The following is a 17,924-nucleotide window of genomic DNA, read 5'->3' as shown; positions in this document are numbered from 1 at the left end:
TATCATCGAAATTGAAAATATTTTCAAAAAATATATTTTATAATCACCAAGAATCTAACAAAAAATTGTAATAAAAAAAAAATCACTCGAATTACCGACATATAAAACCTGAATATCAACAGGTGATTTAGTTTGTATAAACGTTATACATTTCAATTTTTTTTTTCCAGCTTAACTTTTTGGTAATTTTTCGTGTAAACGAGTAAAAATAATAAATTAACACTTGTACATCGTTTATCGAGTTAAGGTAATTTACTCATTTAATAGTTTAAAGTATATTTCATATTTTTAAACTTTGACATGAATTACAGCTACAGTTTTTCATGTATTGCCGAGCCACATCTGCATTAGCGCACAAAAATGTACGTGTTAATTTTTAATTTCACTCTTGAACACAGGCATTGTTTAAAAAAAATAAAAAAAATTTGCGAACGCATTATTAAAAAAAATATATATACATATAATAATATTTTCGTCCTTTGTAGACATTTTTACTGTGTTTATCACTCGTATCTTATAGAATATATAATAATAAATAATAATATATTTTTTGTATTAAAAACTTTATTGTATTTTTATGCGCACAATATTAATATAATAATTATATAATATAATATAATATAATTATAACACAATTAATATAACAAAATATAAAATGATCAACAAATGTAAAAACGAGATGAATCTTACATTTCGCTTTCCTTAATACGCAGTAATATCTCAAACGACTCTTGTTCCGCGATCTTCCGAGTAAAATAAATCGAGTTCCGCTTAATTTCATTACTTTGGTTCAGCCCATTTTGATTATATTAACCATCTGTTTTCGTAAAACATTTTATGTTTTTTGTTTTGTAGTGGTTCTATATTTTCACACATGCTTTACAAAAAATTAAAATTAAATAATAATAAAAAAAAAGTTTACAATAAATTCACTAAAAATAAATTAAAATAAGAATTAAATTCGACTACACTTGAGATTCTTTAATTTTCATAATTTAAATAGCAAAATGAACAAATAAATTCTCTTTTGTCTTATATTGACTATTCTTTACGTTTGCTCGGCATTTAAAGAGAATGTACTGACACACGGATAATTTCAAAAATAAAATGAGTCTTATACATTAATCAGTTTGAAATACCATAAAAACGGTAATAATGGTCATAAAAGTAATTCGACTATCCAGTACATTTAAATAAAGGTCGATTTAATATCGATCAAGTTTGAGATTTTCTTTTCTGATTCCAATAAACGGTCGATTCAATAACCCAATGATCGCGGAACTCACTGTTTACATATGTACAGTATGATTGTAGTCATTGCAGTAGATTTGCCTCGTGGAAGCGCCTGATTACTTGTTTCGAAGGATTTACATTTTGTTCTGTTCTCATCGGATCCCCGTGGCAAATATACTCGTATACGGGTTGGTAATATCACCGCGAGTGTGTTCAGTATTATCTTCTTATCGCATTTTATGTACAAAAAGTGTTTGGTCTCCGGTCGATACGAACGCCATCATAATCGCGGTATGTACGTATGTACTGCGCACGTTTCGCTGACGGAGTTTTATAAACTTTGGCTGATCGCAACTCGTTTCCTTAGCCACCGGACTATGTATACATATAGTCCAGTGGCTAAGGAGACACCACGTCAGGCAAAAGACGGCGCGAGTTCTCCGCTGCACGTCTCGGCCACCGTAGGCCGTAACCATGTACATACTTATGCGTTAAATATATGTATCGTTAAGCCCTCTTGAGCATAATCCTTCGCATACTGGCTTTTCGCGTACACAATTCTCTCGGAAAACAACGTTACTATAATATCACGCGTGTAATATCATTGTATTAAATATAGCGCTTGAAAATCTGTTACCATCAAGTTGGATGCAAACGATTACAGCGACGTCTGGTTAGGTTATATAATTAATCGGCGCGTTGCGTTTGAACAGAGCGCTGTCATGTCTAAAAAATACAATTAATATGATACCTGCTGCCAACCACCAAGGGGTCGTATGATATCGATGACCTATAAATATGATATTGGGGTATTTTTTATCCATGTGCCCATAAAAAATATGAAGAAGCCTTCAACCTTAAGATTGCCGGAAATTTGAATGTGATGTAAATCGGTTTTATAATCACAATAATCGAAGGGCGTGTAGGGTGATTTGCAACGGACGCATACGTGCACAAGTAATTTATTTTAGAGCTAAACCGTACACTACAAATCTATGTACTACAATTTGTGACTTTATAATGATTTTATTGGGATGATTTGCAAGTCTAGATATATTTTCAATTATTTAGCTACTAAAATATGCACTTTTGATTTTAATTTGTGAATCATGCGAAATCTATAAAAGTATACAATATAATATGAATATTGAAATATTTTATGGCAAATTTATATTGTAAACACAGTTCGATTTTTGTGCGCAGTGCACATTATATAAAAAAAAATGCAAAACTCATCGATGGCCAGATCGTATTTATTAACTATTTTACACAATATTATGTTTTCATAACTCGTAGACACAGTGGCGTATGCAGGGAAATGACAAGAAGTGACGACATTCCCCTTAAATATTTTATAGTATCTTTTAAAATTATAAAACGACGACTAAAAAAAAAAGACATTTTATTAATAAACCATTATTATTATCAATCATATAATATTTATACCGATTGTCCCATGCATGTAGAAATAAAAATGACAAATATTTCGTAAAATGTTTTTTTATTGTTTATTGATTTTTTTTTTTTTTTTGACTTATTATTTTAATTAAAATTGCTAAAACAAAAAGATTTTTTCGATAAATATTTTTAAAAATATAATGAGTTTTATAAGTATTTTGAAGAGCTTACAGGATGGTCAAACAAAATGGAATTATCATACTTTAAAAGGTTAAACAACCAAAACATAGATCATATTATTCTACTGGCTACCCTGATCATTTTTGTTTTTTTAATTAGTATATTGCTTCCATTTGTAACCTTCTTAATTAAAAAGATAAAAAACCGATTACTAAACCATACAAATATTATAGGCTTTTGTTTTTTAATTTCTAATGAAAATTATGATAACTAAGTACTCAAAGATTTAAGTGAATCTTATTCAAATGATATTGATCAATCATTTTTTGAAGTAAAATTAAAGCTTTGGTGTACACATACACAGAAACTAAATGTATATGGTCGTTTATATGATCTTGATAAGTGAAATAAAATATCCTCTTTCCAAGTGTATTCATACTGCTTCAAATTTTTGCTACACTATCTGCTAAATCGTATGAACAAAAAAGAAGTTTTCTCACATTAAAAAGAATTTTGACTTAATTTCGAAATTTTGTAGGCTTAGTAGTTTAGCGGCTCTAACTATTAATCGTGAAGTAGATATTGAAATCGAAGAAGTAATAAAGCATTCGAAAAATAAAATTGACGTACTAACTTTATATTATGCAAATAACTATATATACCATATTTATTTTATGATTATATATATATATATATATATATATATATATATATATGTTTTCTTTATTTATATTTATTTTTATTTGTTATACTATTATAACATAGTGGAAAGAAGAGATTTTTTAGAGTGAAGTGCAAAGAAAAAAAAATCAATCAATTCATGTATATTATGAAAAAAATATAAAAATAATCCTGCGTGTGCCACTGCGCGGACATCCATCCTGTCACCATCGTCAGTCGGTTTACGTTAAGCCGGCCTCACACCGTATCATATACGTTATAAAACGTGCAGCACCTACATATTACGAATGTGTTCTGTATTTACTACCAATCAGATATCGGTTACGTGTTACATCGTTTTAGCACAAAATGGACTGCGATCAGTAACCGTCACACGCGGAAGACTTCGATGAAATGAGCATTACGGTAGTACGTACGGATAGCCCTCCCCCCGGCACAATTAATGAATTCCATACGCACGATGTGGTACGCTTTAATTGTGGATCGCCGTTCGCAGTCGATCAGAATCAATTTTATTTTACAGGACACGACGCGTGGTACAATGCGATTTCGAAAAATAATAACTCATCGAAATTACTTGGGAGATTTTATGCAACGATTGAAAACATTTCGACCGTTTATTTTCCAAGAGAAACCACCGCTGACACAGGCACCGTCGTACAAGTAACAACGAAGGTCACAAAAGATAGAGCTGTAGAACTACCCCTAACTAACTAAGAATTTCGAAAATGTGGTGCGGAAACATGTTAACCACAGACTAATACGATAATATTGGAAGGGAGAAGTTATAAGTTTCCGTTCAAATTGTGATGGATTCTTGGAAATTAATTTTTAAAAACCTACGATTCTATCGATTCGTACGATTCAAGTCCGATTTTAAATTTTTCAATAAATTTAGGAAATTTAATTAATCAAATATTTAATAATTTTACAATTGTAATAAATAATCATATTTAAAACTGATGTTGTACGGTGTATTTGAAATATTATTTTGTAAAAGAGAGGGGAGACAGAAAAAAATAGTCCTCTCACAATAATAAAATGCTTAAATTAATGTTTTTTCCTCCACAACTCAAAGAATAATGTTATTTTTCGGTACAAAAAGCTCATATGCATATTTATACTCCTGTTGTTTGTATACAACCTAAGTGTTACAAATCGTTTACGGGTTAATTGAATTACCTATATTTCGGTTCTGTAGTTTATTTAGAGTCTCTTTATTAGTATGTATAGTGTATACACATGAATCGTGCTCGTAACTTAATATTTACGATTGTTTGTGAACTTAAAATACGCGTTTTCAATTGTTGTAAATAAAAATATTCTGGCTTATCGAAATTGTCTGCTCTCATTTATAATCGCGGTGTAAATTAGTTAATTCTCATTTCATTGAGATTTGTTCTCACAACTCTCGTTGAGGGGTGTTTCTGTGTCCTTGTGTAGAAAGAGGATGCGTATAGGTGCGTTCGTGGTCTTAGATATTTTACATACGAACAAGTACGTATCTATAACGATTTTATACATCATCAAAGACTAAAATTAAATTAAAATATACTATTTTAATTTCAGCCAAAATGTCCACGGTTAGATGACATGGCTCTCCTGTATTGCTATGTAATACTATGTAATAATGAACGATGTACTGTTAAGATCTATGTTTATATAAGTAATTTATAAAATGAGAGATGTCGCTTGGAATATTTGTTATAAATATGTTCAATACTTTGAAATGTTTTCTTGGAGATATTCGCCAGTAAGTTGGATTACGAGGGATAAGACTCTATTATTTTTAAATTTATCGGATAAAAGAAGGTTTGGCCTTTTGGACTTTGAGTATGGTACCCCTAAGCTAGGTATTTGGCATTCAAGCGCCCTCAACTATGAAATAGTGTTTCAGAGATGTGAAAAAGTATTGTAATATTATTATACTGTGTTTGGAGGAACAGTAAATAGCTGCTATAAAGATTGGGCTGCATTCGAATTTTGTAAGGACATTTTAGAGAAAGGCTCGAATTGTGTGCGTAAAATTTTGAGTGGATGGCTGGTTTTCCTCGACCTGCACTTATACTGTATGACCATATATGTTGCAATATTTTAAATTAAGCTATAATATTTTTTGTAGTAATAAATTTAATTTAATATATTTAATTTTCTCTTAGGAATAGGGCTAGATATTAGTAAATGGTGATAAGACATGAGTATATAATTATTATTTGATAATAATTTACATAATGGTCTATAAAACATTGAATTGTTATTTAATTTTCGACACTTAGATGGCACCCAGGTTAGTTAAACGAAAAAAAGATTGAAATGGAAATGAATGTTATGTGCAGTGCAAAAAAAATAAAAACTATACATAATTAATGGCTATATATTTAATATTAAGTTTATAAATAATAATATTCAATGCATGCACAAAACAAATGTGTAAATGATATTTTAAATTAAATGAGAATAGTGAAATTTTTTTAGTATATTAAATTACGATCATGAAAAAGATGATGTATTTTCACTCGACAAAAACAAAGCAACAAATTAAAAACAGAAAGCTTTGGACGATCCGTGTGAAAAGACGTGTACAATTTTGCACTGAAAATCACGCAAAGGTGATATTAATGGTTTAACTGCCATAGGCACTATGCACACATGAAAAAAATATATACTTTGCAAGTGTATATCAAGTATTATTCCAAAGTTGCCTGAAATATGAACTTCACTCGGCTCTAAAAAATTTAGATGAGCTTAAAATAAACCGAGATGAAATATTTTTGCTTATAAATAATTCAGAAAAAAATATTTTAGTATTTTCAACACAAAATAACTTGAAATAATTAACTAAATGTGAAGTTTTATATGCTTATAACACATTTAAAAGTTGTCCTAAACCTTTTTATCAATTTTTCATTATTCATGGATAAATATTTTAATATATTTACTAAATACTTAATATTAAAGGTAATTATTGTTGCCTGAAGAAAATCTTCATTTATTATAGGATAGGTATTTGATAAGGATCGCAAAACCCGCATATGTGGTGTCATCAGAATGGTTGAAATTAATTTGTATCCTAGAAAAGAAAATTTTAAGCTTGGTGTATTTCAGTAAATAAGGATATATATAAATATATATATATATATATATGTATATACTTATATTATTTTTTCATAATGTATTGTGGTGAGTTTGTTTTAATGTTTTTTTTTTTTTTTAAACCATTGGCATTCGATAAAAATATAAATAGAGACTCACCAGTGAATGAGTTATTTAACACTGTTGGATAATAGACGATCAAGGACTGTTGTAAGAAGTGCTATTATAAAATGTTTATAATAGTTTGCAAATTGAAAATAAAGGTGCCGACTAAGTTTGTTTTTATTCGTATTTTGTTTTGATGGCGATGAGTTAAGCTCATGAGAGGAAGTGGCTTGAGCATACGAATAGTATTTAACATAAACATTACTTGTATTATTACTATTACCATTAAGCAGTGTGTTTTGTGGAAAATATCGATGTTGTTTGATTTATCTTTGTATGTTAATTTTTTGAGGTATAAATAAAAAACCGATTTTATTTAACTATTATATTTTATTAATTGTATTATATATCAAATATAATGATAATAAAATATAATATACTAAGAACTGTCGAAGACGGAAAATAATAAAATTACGTTTTAAGTATGTTTCTCATTTAATAACCTTATTGTCTCGAGAAGAAACATTTTATGAAACTGTAGCGAATAACATAATAACATCTACTAATAATTATATCAATGAACTTCCATAGTAACGCAGGTTACAAGAATTCATTTTCGATATATGTTAAAGTATAACTTTACATTACTTTATTAAATATGACGTAGGTTTCGTTAATTGGTATCTAAGTAAAATGTGAAACCTACACGCGTCGCTCTTCAGAAACACAGCTGGCATTTTCTTAGGCTCGAAAAACCCGTCCGCATGACTTACACTTGTACAGAATAGAATAGAATATAAAACAGTTGATAAATTGAAGGACACGGAGGGCGTGCTTATTCGACGAGAACCGGAAACGTTAAACATTCCCCTCCCTCACTTTCCAATTAAGAAATTATGCAACGTAATACAATGCTGTGTGTCGGCAGTTTTATACAGTTTTTTGCAGTTTGCGCAGTTTGCAGACGTTTGTCGCAAAAACAATTACGTTTGCGTGGCGCAATTTGCATAAGTGTAAATATGCATAATAATACGTGTGGTGGGAACGATCCGTATAGAGACGCAAAACTTTTGTCCCTCATTCCCGTATTTGGGCAGCGCAATTAAACCGAATCGTCGTAGACAGTGTGAGGGGAGGACTGGAGGCGTTCGAGCGTACGCACGTCATATTCCGTTCGAGAGTTTGCCACGTGTGTACGGAATTGCGAAACTTTCGTCAACCGTTTACGTGGATGTAAGCCTTATGACTATTATTTGACTAATAACTTCCGGCGCCCGTTGAATACGAAAAGATCACCGCAGTTAAATGCATCCGATCTGTCCAATCCAACACGTTGCTCACATTCATTGCGCTGTTCCCGATTCGACATTGCCGTTATTTTGTTCATTATATTCCCACCGAATCCTTCAAAAACACGTATTTAGATTAACTTTGACTGTATACGTTCTCCTATTTAAACATCACCTAATTCTTATTTATCTTATTTGTCCAGCACTAGCCGATGACAATGAGACGAAAAGTTCTAAAACTTTCTTTGAGTCACATTAATCATTGTGTCTTGATTCATTTGGTATGACTATATTTACCAATCGTTAGAAGATTTGAAACAATTTTAACTGTCCTGGTTTAATTTTGGTATTTTTGAAAAACCTAACCAACTACTCAAATAAAAATGAAAATTGGACATCATTATAATACCATTATAACTAGCTAGGAGAGTATTCTTAAGAAAAATATATTTTTACTGTGTATACGTGGTTACAATCAGTTTGCACAGAAATCCTACTTAAATGTTTTCTATTTGACTTTGTTCTCATGTAATCAAAGATCGAAACAATTGGGTAATCCCGTGAAATGATGAAATGAATTGTAAATTTCTTTGAAATTTTGAGTTCCGCACTGAAATCGTTCTCTACAACCCTATCATATCAATATACGCGTCATTATTTAAACTTTTATAGGAACATTATATTAGTACAATAGTGTTACATTGACCTGTGTACCATCAAAAGTTTTAGATCCGTTAAATGCGTATGCAGCATTTAAGTGTATATGGAAGCACACTCAGGTTTTTTTTTTTGGGGGGGGGGGGGGGTGCGCTATTAATAATTTACTATAGAGATTAATTTTGCATAACTCTGTGCAAACATATGATAAAACGTTAACGAAGGAAGACATTTCGGGGGGGGGGGGGGTTATAACCTCTTAACCCCTCTCATTGTGCACTACTGTGTATGTATGTGCGTGTATACGTTCGTATATGTGTACGTGTGTATATGTGTGTCGCATTAAAATTGTAGTCACTACAACAGCGTTACAACACCATTAGGTTTTCATTGGTTCTAAATAGACAAAGTAGGTTTAGCAGTCAACGCAAGTATTGACGAATGTTGGACGGTAGTAGAAAATAAATTCTCTCGATTATCGTTGCATCATAGCAGTTAAGTACAATTTTGAACCGTGTACAATGATAAACGGTTCGATAAATTATTTCATTTTGGACTAGTTTTCGTAATATTTCAGGCCACACGTGCGCGTTCGCTAATGTACAACAAGTTTTCTCATATAATATACTATAAAATATTTATGCACATATTTATTGCTTGTACGCATACATACACATTGCAGGAAATAACAAAATGATGAATTCGTAAAATTGTCGAATTGCTCGAAATGTCATGTTGTCAACCCCCGGAGAGAGGTATCGTTTCACATTTTTTTTTCTTCTCTTTTCTCCATTCGTATTTCGGCATAATAACTGTACGTGTAAGGGCTTTTGTGTCGCTTTCGTCGTTACTCTATTCGAGCGGTTAGTCACGTACTGTGCACCAGATGCTGTACTCACTCATATATATATATATATATATATATAAGCTTTATATTTTCCAAAGGAGAGGAAAACAGCGTCAAAATTGAATTCCATTTTTATACCCGTCGCGCTTCTGTAAATACGATATACGAGCGTACAGTTCACGGGCAATACGGCAGAGATAAGTTAAAAAAAAATGTAGGTTCTGGCTGAGCACGTTATTTCAGATAATATACTCATAATATTATCACAGCTAAGCGATCTCGGAATGGAATAAACCGACTGCGGTGTAAATTAATCGTATTAATTAAGCGGTTTATTACTTTTTCAACAATCCCGCAGCTGCACATCGAAGGGATTCTCTTTTCTACTTGCCCGAGAAGAAATGTAAAATAATGAACACATTATATTATTATACGTCTGCGCAGCAAATAAGGTGCATTTTTTAAAAAAAAAAAAACTTCACAGTAGAAAGCCGTACACGTTTTAAACATTATTATGAACTGAAATACGACCGTACACATACGAACTTCACGGTTTTTCGCATTCAGACTTTTGGATGTGTTTTTTTGATTGGCGCATGCTTAACGCGGTCGTTCGATCGTTGTCTAATCTCACAGCCGGGCACGTATCACATCGGTGACAGGGTGTAAAAATTACTTTTTTAATTAACGAAAATTGCATTGAAAGCATCACATTTTAACTGTTAATTTTCATGCTATTTCACATACATTATTGAAACATTTTTTTCTCGACTACTTTTTGCCGTTCAACTGGTGCACGTGCAAGATGAACGGTTACAACACTTTGTTAGTATTTTCGGTATAAGAATATTAAGCGCTAGTCACGTAAAAAAAAAAAAACAAAACTTTCGCTGAGAAAACATCGGGCATTCGTATTTTTTTTTTTTTTTTTACGTAACTAGCGCTTAATATTCTTATACCGAAAATACGTGCTGCTAATGGAGCTTCGGTGGATTTCGAACGCGGCGAGAAACGATCGGATTCCAACACATCCGGCCGTATAGTGATCCAGTGGCGTATATAGGGGTGACCTAGTGGGCTACAGCTCTACCCCCGAAATCTTTTAAGAAACTTAAAACTATTTTAAACATATGTTATATTTTAATGGTGCTTCATGCTTATTTAGAATTTGTGTCCAACGTCAAATTGTTTTGGAGCATTCTGTAAATGAAACGTAGATAAGTACCTACTGTGTCTTGTTAGTAATTCTTAGATAGCAGTGGTAATTTAACTCTGTCCCCAGTAGCCCCTCCCAAAAATATTTTCTGTATAGGCCATTGCGGTGATCCATCCCTTATCATTCGCAGATCGCCCGAATATTGTTTTCATTCGTAACACAACCATACGTAGGTCCGTCGCTCCGTGCGCACAACACTAGTGTCATCGCGTTATGTTCGAACACGATTGCCAATGTTTATTAATTTGACCGCAATGACTGCAACGTCATTTCCCAAGTAAAGAATCCCGTTCCACACAGACATTTTATTTGAGGGTGGGGGCAATCAGTTATCAAAATATGTTCAGTGTTATTCATTAGGTACATTTAAATTTTTTCGCTTGTCTAATGTATTATCTTATTTGATGATCTTTAATTATAACTTGCGAGGTGAATACAAAAAATCAAAAAATAATCATAGTATCACAAGAATAAATAAACTGTACATTAACTGGCAAATTAAATAATTTAGATATACAAATAAATAAACATAACATTAAAATGGTTTTAGAGGAAGTCACCCGTTGCTGACACCTTCTAACATTTATCACTTGGATTCGGGACGATTAAGAAAGAAGATCACGATTCCAGTTCCATTTAATTCTGAGAGGAGCTTTATCGATAATGTAAGGAGTAGCCATATTTTTTTATGTATTCGAGTTGAGTTTAACATAGAATCTCGATTGTAGTGGATTTTGGCGAGGTCAGAGATAGTTCGAATTTGTAAGTCTTCACGGAGTGATATGTTGGTTATGTACTTTGGAGCACCAGTTAGGATACGGAGAGCAATGTTTTGGAAAGACTGAATAGGACGGATGTTAAAGGGTTCGGCTGGCCCCCACATCAGAATGCCATTCGAATAATCATTTAAATCGTTATTTTTAACATAAACGTTTTGACCCGGAGTTAAACGATTTAATCGTTCTTAATCGTCATCCCTAGTTTTAAGAACCACTTGTGCGAAACGCCGTACTGTTTTGAAAACGTGCACCTTACGGTTCCGATAAAACGTATATCATCAACGATCGAGCCCAGAGTCGTCCACTTGTAGACCTACGCTTACCGTTGCGATCTCGTCCCTTCGTTAATGCGACACAACTAATCGATCCGGACACGTGTTGCGCGCGTACGGAATAATTTCTTGAATACGAACATTTTTAAATTGCGAAGCACGTATTCGACACGTTTTTTGGTCGGTTGTTTAGTACAATTATAGACATTTTGTCAAAAATAATGTACGGAAACACTTTCTAAATTGAACTGGGGGATTTACGTATTCACTATTAAATAGTATATATAATTGAAGCAATAATCTTGTGTAGTCGTCAAAATCTAATAATTAGGAAACATCGAATCTATCAACACATTAATGATTCTGGATATAATAAGGGTGACTTCAGAAAAATTTTACGTTACCGTGCCAAAGAGAATATTGAAATGCAAGCTTATTTCGAAAGTACAATGAAAAATATTAGTCACAGAAACCAAAATTAAGTGATTGATGATCACGATATGGTGTTATTAAATAAAGTCGTTTCTAAAGTAAACAAAGCAAAATGTTTTTCGGTTCTAGCAGATGAAACTGTTAACATTTTAGAGATTGAGCAAGTATTTTTATGCATTACGTATTTTAAACAGGACTCATTAAAACTTACTGAAGAGATGGAAAATCGATTTACAAATCACCACAATATATTATCCAGCTTTCATTCCTTACTTATAAAAAATTATCACAAAGAGGATTTTACGAACTTACTAGGCAGAATAGATCTGGAAGATATAGTATATTGTGAAATAATATTTAAAAACTAATTTAATCTCTGGTAAACTGGCAAAGGGAACCAAAAATTCAACGTAATGGTTGTAGAAACATGGCTGTCGAAAACATTTTTAAAAGTTTAATTAAAAAACATCTCATTGTTCGTAAAATATATATTTATAGTTGTGTTTGTGCGCAGAAAAATGTTGCTCTTATTTCTGCAGGATACCAATAAGTAATTACTATATCAGTACGAGTAATAGATATTACTCTACTATAATTTTTTTTTCAACTAGACTCTCAGTCGTGTGTGATCCTTTCGAGGCGATTGTTCGTTAACTTCGTTAGGTTCGGTTGTTCGTTAAGCACTCGTTTAATGACTTGTGAGTATTGACATTCTCAAACAGTAAACATTTAAGCTACACTTATATTGATAACACTCTTAGCAGATTAAATATTTTGCAAGGTATTTTTTTACTATTTTTTTTTTTTTTTTAATTGTTGTATGATCAATTGAAGCGCTCGGCCGAACAACGGGACAAGTGCCACTGAGCGCATTTTACAATGGAGGCGTTTAAAATATTACGGACCATTTCCACGACTTAAAACTTAACTTATTATTGCCTTTTAATCTATTTTTATTGTAATTTCAATGCGGTAGTGAACATATACAATAAATTGTACTCGTGCCCCGATACTTCATCGATAAACGTAATATTGCCGAGATTGGCGCTTGTCCCGTTGTTCGACCGAGCGCTTCAATTGTGCATGATATTTTTGAGTTTTTATTTATTAAACCATGTATTCCGCACAACGATCTAATCGTGTACATTTTTGTACGCTTGATGGCACTTAGTTACTTTTCGAAACGTTTGTCTGATCGCAAGAATAACGACTACCGATAAATAAAACCAAAAAAATACTATACGCTGTACATTTATATATACGGTAAAGATGCAACTTTCCAGACACTGGTTGTTCATGACACAATCGTTTCGGTCCGCTTACTTTAGCACAATCCAATGGTATATAAAAAACAATTCTGGGTAGAACTCTAAATATATTATAATGCTTGTACTTTATTTGACGTTTTTTAAGTACTTAAAACTATTTTCGAATTTATTCCAAAAACACAACCAACCAAATGATTGTAATTTCTATGTCATTTCGAGTAGCGAATTGTTTGCAGAAGAAAACTATAAATGTCTGAACTTCTGCATAATAATGGGCTAAAATAATTAACAATATTCAGCATGATTATAATATCGCCATTCTTGGAGTACTAAAACTAAATAATTGGGTGATACTTCGAGTTTTCAAAGTAATTATTTCCCCAACATTACAGTAAAATGATCAAAATTAATTTATACGTGGCGCTTTTCTAAGTGTTCTCGGCAAATTTTTTCACGAACAACTTCAATCAGAAACATGTCCTTTATAAAGTATTATACTTTTAATACTTTATTGAAATTTAATTTACACACAGTAGCAATGTAAAACTTTTAAGTGCTTTAAAATTGAGAAACAAAATAAAATGTTCAGGTATTTAAATTAAATACATATTATATTTATAAATATAAACAAAGAACTGCAAAATAAATCGGCCTTAGTGATAACCATAATCAATTCATTTTTCACCACTTCAAATTCTATAGGTTGCTTGTCATAAAAAAAAGTCGTCAAAAAGATTGTTCATTACACTTCTACAAATTTGATCCATAAAGGTTAAAAACTAAAGTCAGCTAAATCCGATCGAAAAACGTAATGATAATTAGTGTTTGGAACCACGCGTAATATAATTTTGTGGTTTTTTTTTGTTAACAAAAATGTATAAGACTTTTGCAATCAGTGTTAAGAAAGTTATTTATAAAAATGAAATCGTCCCCATTTCTCGTTCTTATTACAAAAAATTAAAGCATTCCCATTCTTTCAAAAAAAGGAACGCGTTCCTATTCTTTTTAAAAATTGTTTACTATCCAAGTGGTTGTCAATGATGTTTTTTTTAAGGACACATTTTTCTGTCCATTTACAATAGTCATTAAATACGTAAAGAAAAATTAACAAAAAGTGTCGGTAATAAAAGGAATTTTTAACAACATTTATTTGATTCATTTACATCGTTTTTATCGTAGTTATACAACCGTGATTAATATTATTATATTAACTTTATATTATTAAGTACCTTTTATGCATAGATATTAGGTAATAAAAACATGGATAGGACATAACGTCTTATCAATGGTAATCAATGATTCCTTTTGTGACCAAATAAGTGTATACTTTTTACCATCGATTATAGAATAGACTATTACTATTTTATTAGCAAGACAAAAATATAATAGAATATTTTAGGTACTATATTAAATCCCCATAAATAGAAACTCTTTTCCATTCCTTTCTTCTATATTTGAAAAGGTACACATTCCAAGCTTTGTTCCTATAAAAAGGAAGCGTTCCTTCCCAACATTGATAAATATATGATCTAACATTTTTACTTTGTTCGATACAATTTCTCTTATTCATTCGAGAAACGCAAATATTAATTTATGTAACATTAAAATAAGCATATTCTGTTTCCTACTGTTAATGTTCTTTGAGTACAAAAAAAAATGTGCATTAAAAATTACAAATTTTGCGATTTTAAAATGTAATAGTGTACGGATTTTATTTTACTCAAACATTTATAATTTTTTCAGGAAACCAGCATGAAAATTGACTGTGTCAATTACTCTATTCGTGCGCACACACTACAAAACTAAGATATGAAAAGGAAAATGTTTGTCAGGAATACTGCAATAATTTCTCTGTCGATTGCTTTAGTAAGTGTTTTCATTATTTAGATGCACAATACTCGTATTATTATTATTTATAAATTTTCTCGGATTTATCATTAAAAAAACGTTACATCGATGAGTTTTACGTGATTCTAGGTTACCTAATAACCTAGTAACTTCACTGTTTATAAAATGTTTATCATAATTAGTGATAAAATGTAAATCATAAAAAAAAAAAAATAAAAAAAAAATAGTATTTTGGACATATTTTGGATGGACGTGTTATCGATCTCGGTCGATTTATTATTCTCCGTTTTCCTGTAATATAATTATAAATCCACACCTGCTCGAGTTATTATTTGGTCTGCGAGTTTTGATTATTTTGTATTTTAAATATGACAGCAGAACTCCAGTGGGTATGTATTTCATTACCATAATAACGAACACTGGCGAATTCGCCTAATTAAAACGCACATTTATTAGTGAATTATTGATTTTGGAAATTTCCCGGAGCTGAGTGAATACATTTCCAAGAATCAAGTGATAAATTACACGTTTGCAGCGTTTTTCTCGTTAAAGTGGTGATTTATTATTGTTACTACATTGGTTTAAAATGTACTGCATGGGGTAGTCCGTCTTCATCATGTCATGGTCTTGTTGTAATCAAACTTGTGCATCGACCTTCAACCCTTTTTTTTACCGTTGCACTTCGTCTACCACGTTGTTGTTCACAAAATAAATACCTACTATCAATTTTTCGATTAAATTCAATTAATTTCAAAATTTTCAATTAAAATTTCAATTTTCGAAATGTCACCGAACAATCAAAGTAAATGTATCTTAACGGGAGAAAAGAAAACAATCCAACTCTTTAGATTAGCCTTTCATTATTGATAGTGCTTTTTCAAGAATAATTTTTCCGGTTTACAATTCATTTTCCATCACTATCGTATAGCACGCTGCATAGAAATTAGTAATTTACATAATAATATTATCTAAATTAATAACTTCTATGCATTATATTCTCATCGAAAAATTATATTACGTGTTTTATCGTAAATCCTCATGCGTTTTCCTGTTCGTCTTTAGATTTAAGATTAATATTTGAATCATTATTTTTCATCGCTAGTTTGCATCTATACAAACGTAAAGCATAATCCTCAGTTGTAGTTTATGCAAAAATAGAAGCTGCCCAGTTAATGTTTATATATAATGTGGTAGTAAATCAAGGAAAAATAAAGCTAGGAGAAAGTATATTTTACGCAGAAACACATTTTATAAATAAAATAAATATTTTAAAGAAAATGGTTATTTATTTCCATAAATAAAATAACCTTTTTTATGGCATTAAAATAAACGCTTTCTGTTTGAAATTGTTCGTAAATTGTACAAAACTGAAAACACGATAAAAATTCTGTTTTCTCGTAATAATTATTTGCAGAAAATATGTATGATAGAGTATGGTAGCTACAATTTATAAAAAATCCTCTTCAATAATAAGAAACAATTTGATCATGCTTGATTATAGAAAACTTATAACTTTACATTGTTATAATTTGTAGGCATTTTGTTGATGTAATTTATTTAAAAGTTCCACAGAAAAGAAATTGTATTTTTTTTGAACAAATCAAATGCAAAAAACTACTTTCATATTAAACGTATCTTCCAAAGAAATCAAAGCAAATTATAAAAGTTAAAGATCGATATTTCGAAATTTTATTTTACCGTCTCTTCCTCCCAATGATATATTATTTTTCTCTGTTTGCTCAGATGATTTGAAATTGTTAAGTACCTACGGTTTCAATTTTTTATTTCACTAATTATAATTGATAGCCTTCCATTTTAATATCGTGGTTCAGAGAATAATTATAACTATAATTATTTATTAAATGTAGTTCATCGTGAACTGTATAGTAAATGTATGGTTAAAACATGGAAAAAAAGTCGATTTCAGAAAGGCCTAAGAAATAATACGAGTTGTGTATCTCTATAGAGATATCTTACTGAAAGAAAAAAATACTAGGCGGAGAGAGACAGATACCTTGCGGTTCTTAACTACAAAGTGGCTCTCGCATTTTGCCCCTTACGGACACATAAACGGAAAGATTCATTATAATATTGCTTGCCAGTTGACTGTCAACGGTAACTTAAAAAAAAGTCTGCTGCTTTTATTAATTGTAAGTCAGATGAATAGCGCACACTAGTCCTAGCAGCTCGATCGGAGAGGATGGAATACCTGTCAACGCCTCGAACCATCGTGACCAAGGACCCGTATCTGCGGGCTCTGGTAAGGACAGATTATTTGGTATGCTCAGAGTATACATTATTATACTACATTTTATTCTCTTTTTTTATAAGCCAATTAAACATCTTGTACTATAGGCACAGTAAGAATATGATATGTATGTAATATATAATGGCTTTGTCATAGACAAGAGGAGAAATCACTCGCTGATGGCAGGGGTGTATTTACATGTTTATTGTTAGATATTTTATTAATTAAAATTATCGATAACGGTCTTTTTCATAAAAATTCCTGAATCTTATTCATTTATATAAATACGGCGATAAGAAATTATAAAAATATATATCTTGTTAACTGTTGGTGGGGTAAGCTATTGTCTACTATTTTTTCATATAGGATTATACGATT

At 31.1% G+C, this 17,924-nt stretch overlaps 1 protein-coding gene across 7 annotated transcripts in view; it reads left to right on the top strand.

Annotated features, from left to right (window-relative positions):
• The window catches only part of LOC112681996, an 86,719-nt gene that overhangs the window by 14,902 nt on the left and 53,893 nt on the right, over positions 1-17,924 (top strand). For 3 of the 7 annotated variants that reach the window (XM_025552421.1, XM_025552413.1, XM_025552414.1), the window contains exon 2: positions 15,194-15,316. The exons of 2 other annotated variants lie outside the window; for them this stretch is intronic. The gene's annotated coding sequence lies outside the window, so the exon portion shown is untranslated. Of the gene's footprint in view, positions 1-11,249; positions 11,365-15,193; positions 15,317-17,192; positions 17,559-17,924 lie in introns of those variants that run through there. 2 more of the 7 variants (XM_025552415.1, XM_025552419.1) reach the window with 2 other exon arrangements.

The sequence above is a fragment of the Sipha flava genome, unplaced genomic scaffold (assembly GCF_003268045.1).
Source record: "Sipha flava isolate LNK unplaced genomic scaffold, YSA_version1 1_pilon_pilon, whole genome shotgun sequence".
Classification (NCBI taxonomy): domain Eukaryota; kingdom Metazoa; phylum Arthropoda; class Insecta; order Hemiptera; family Aphididae; genus Sipha; species Sipha flava.
Note: the sequence above shows the minus strand (reverse complement) of the source record. Positions and strands in the feature narration are given on the sequence as shown.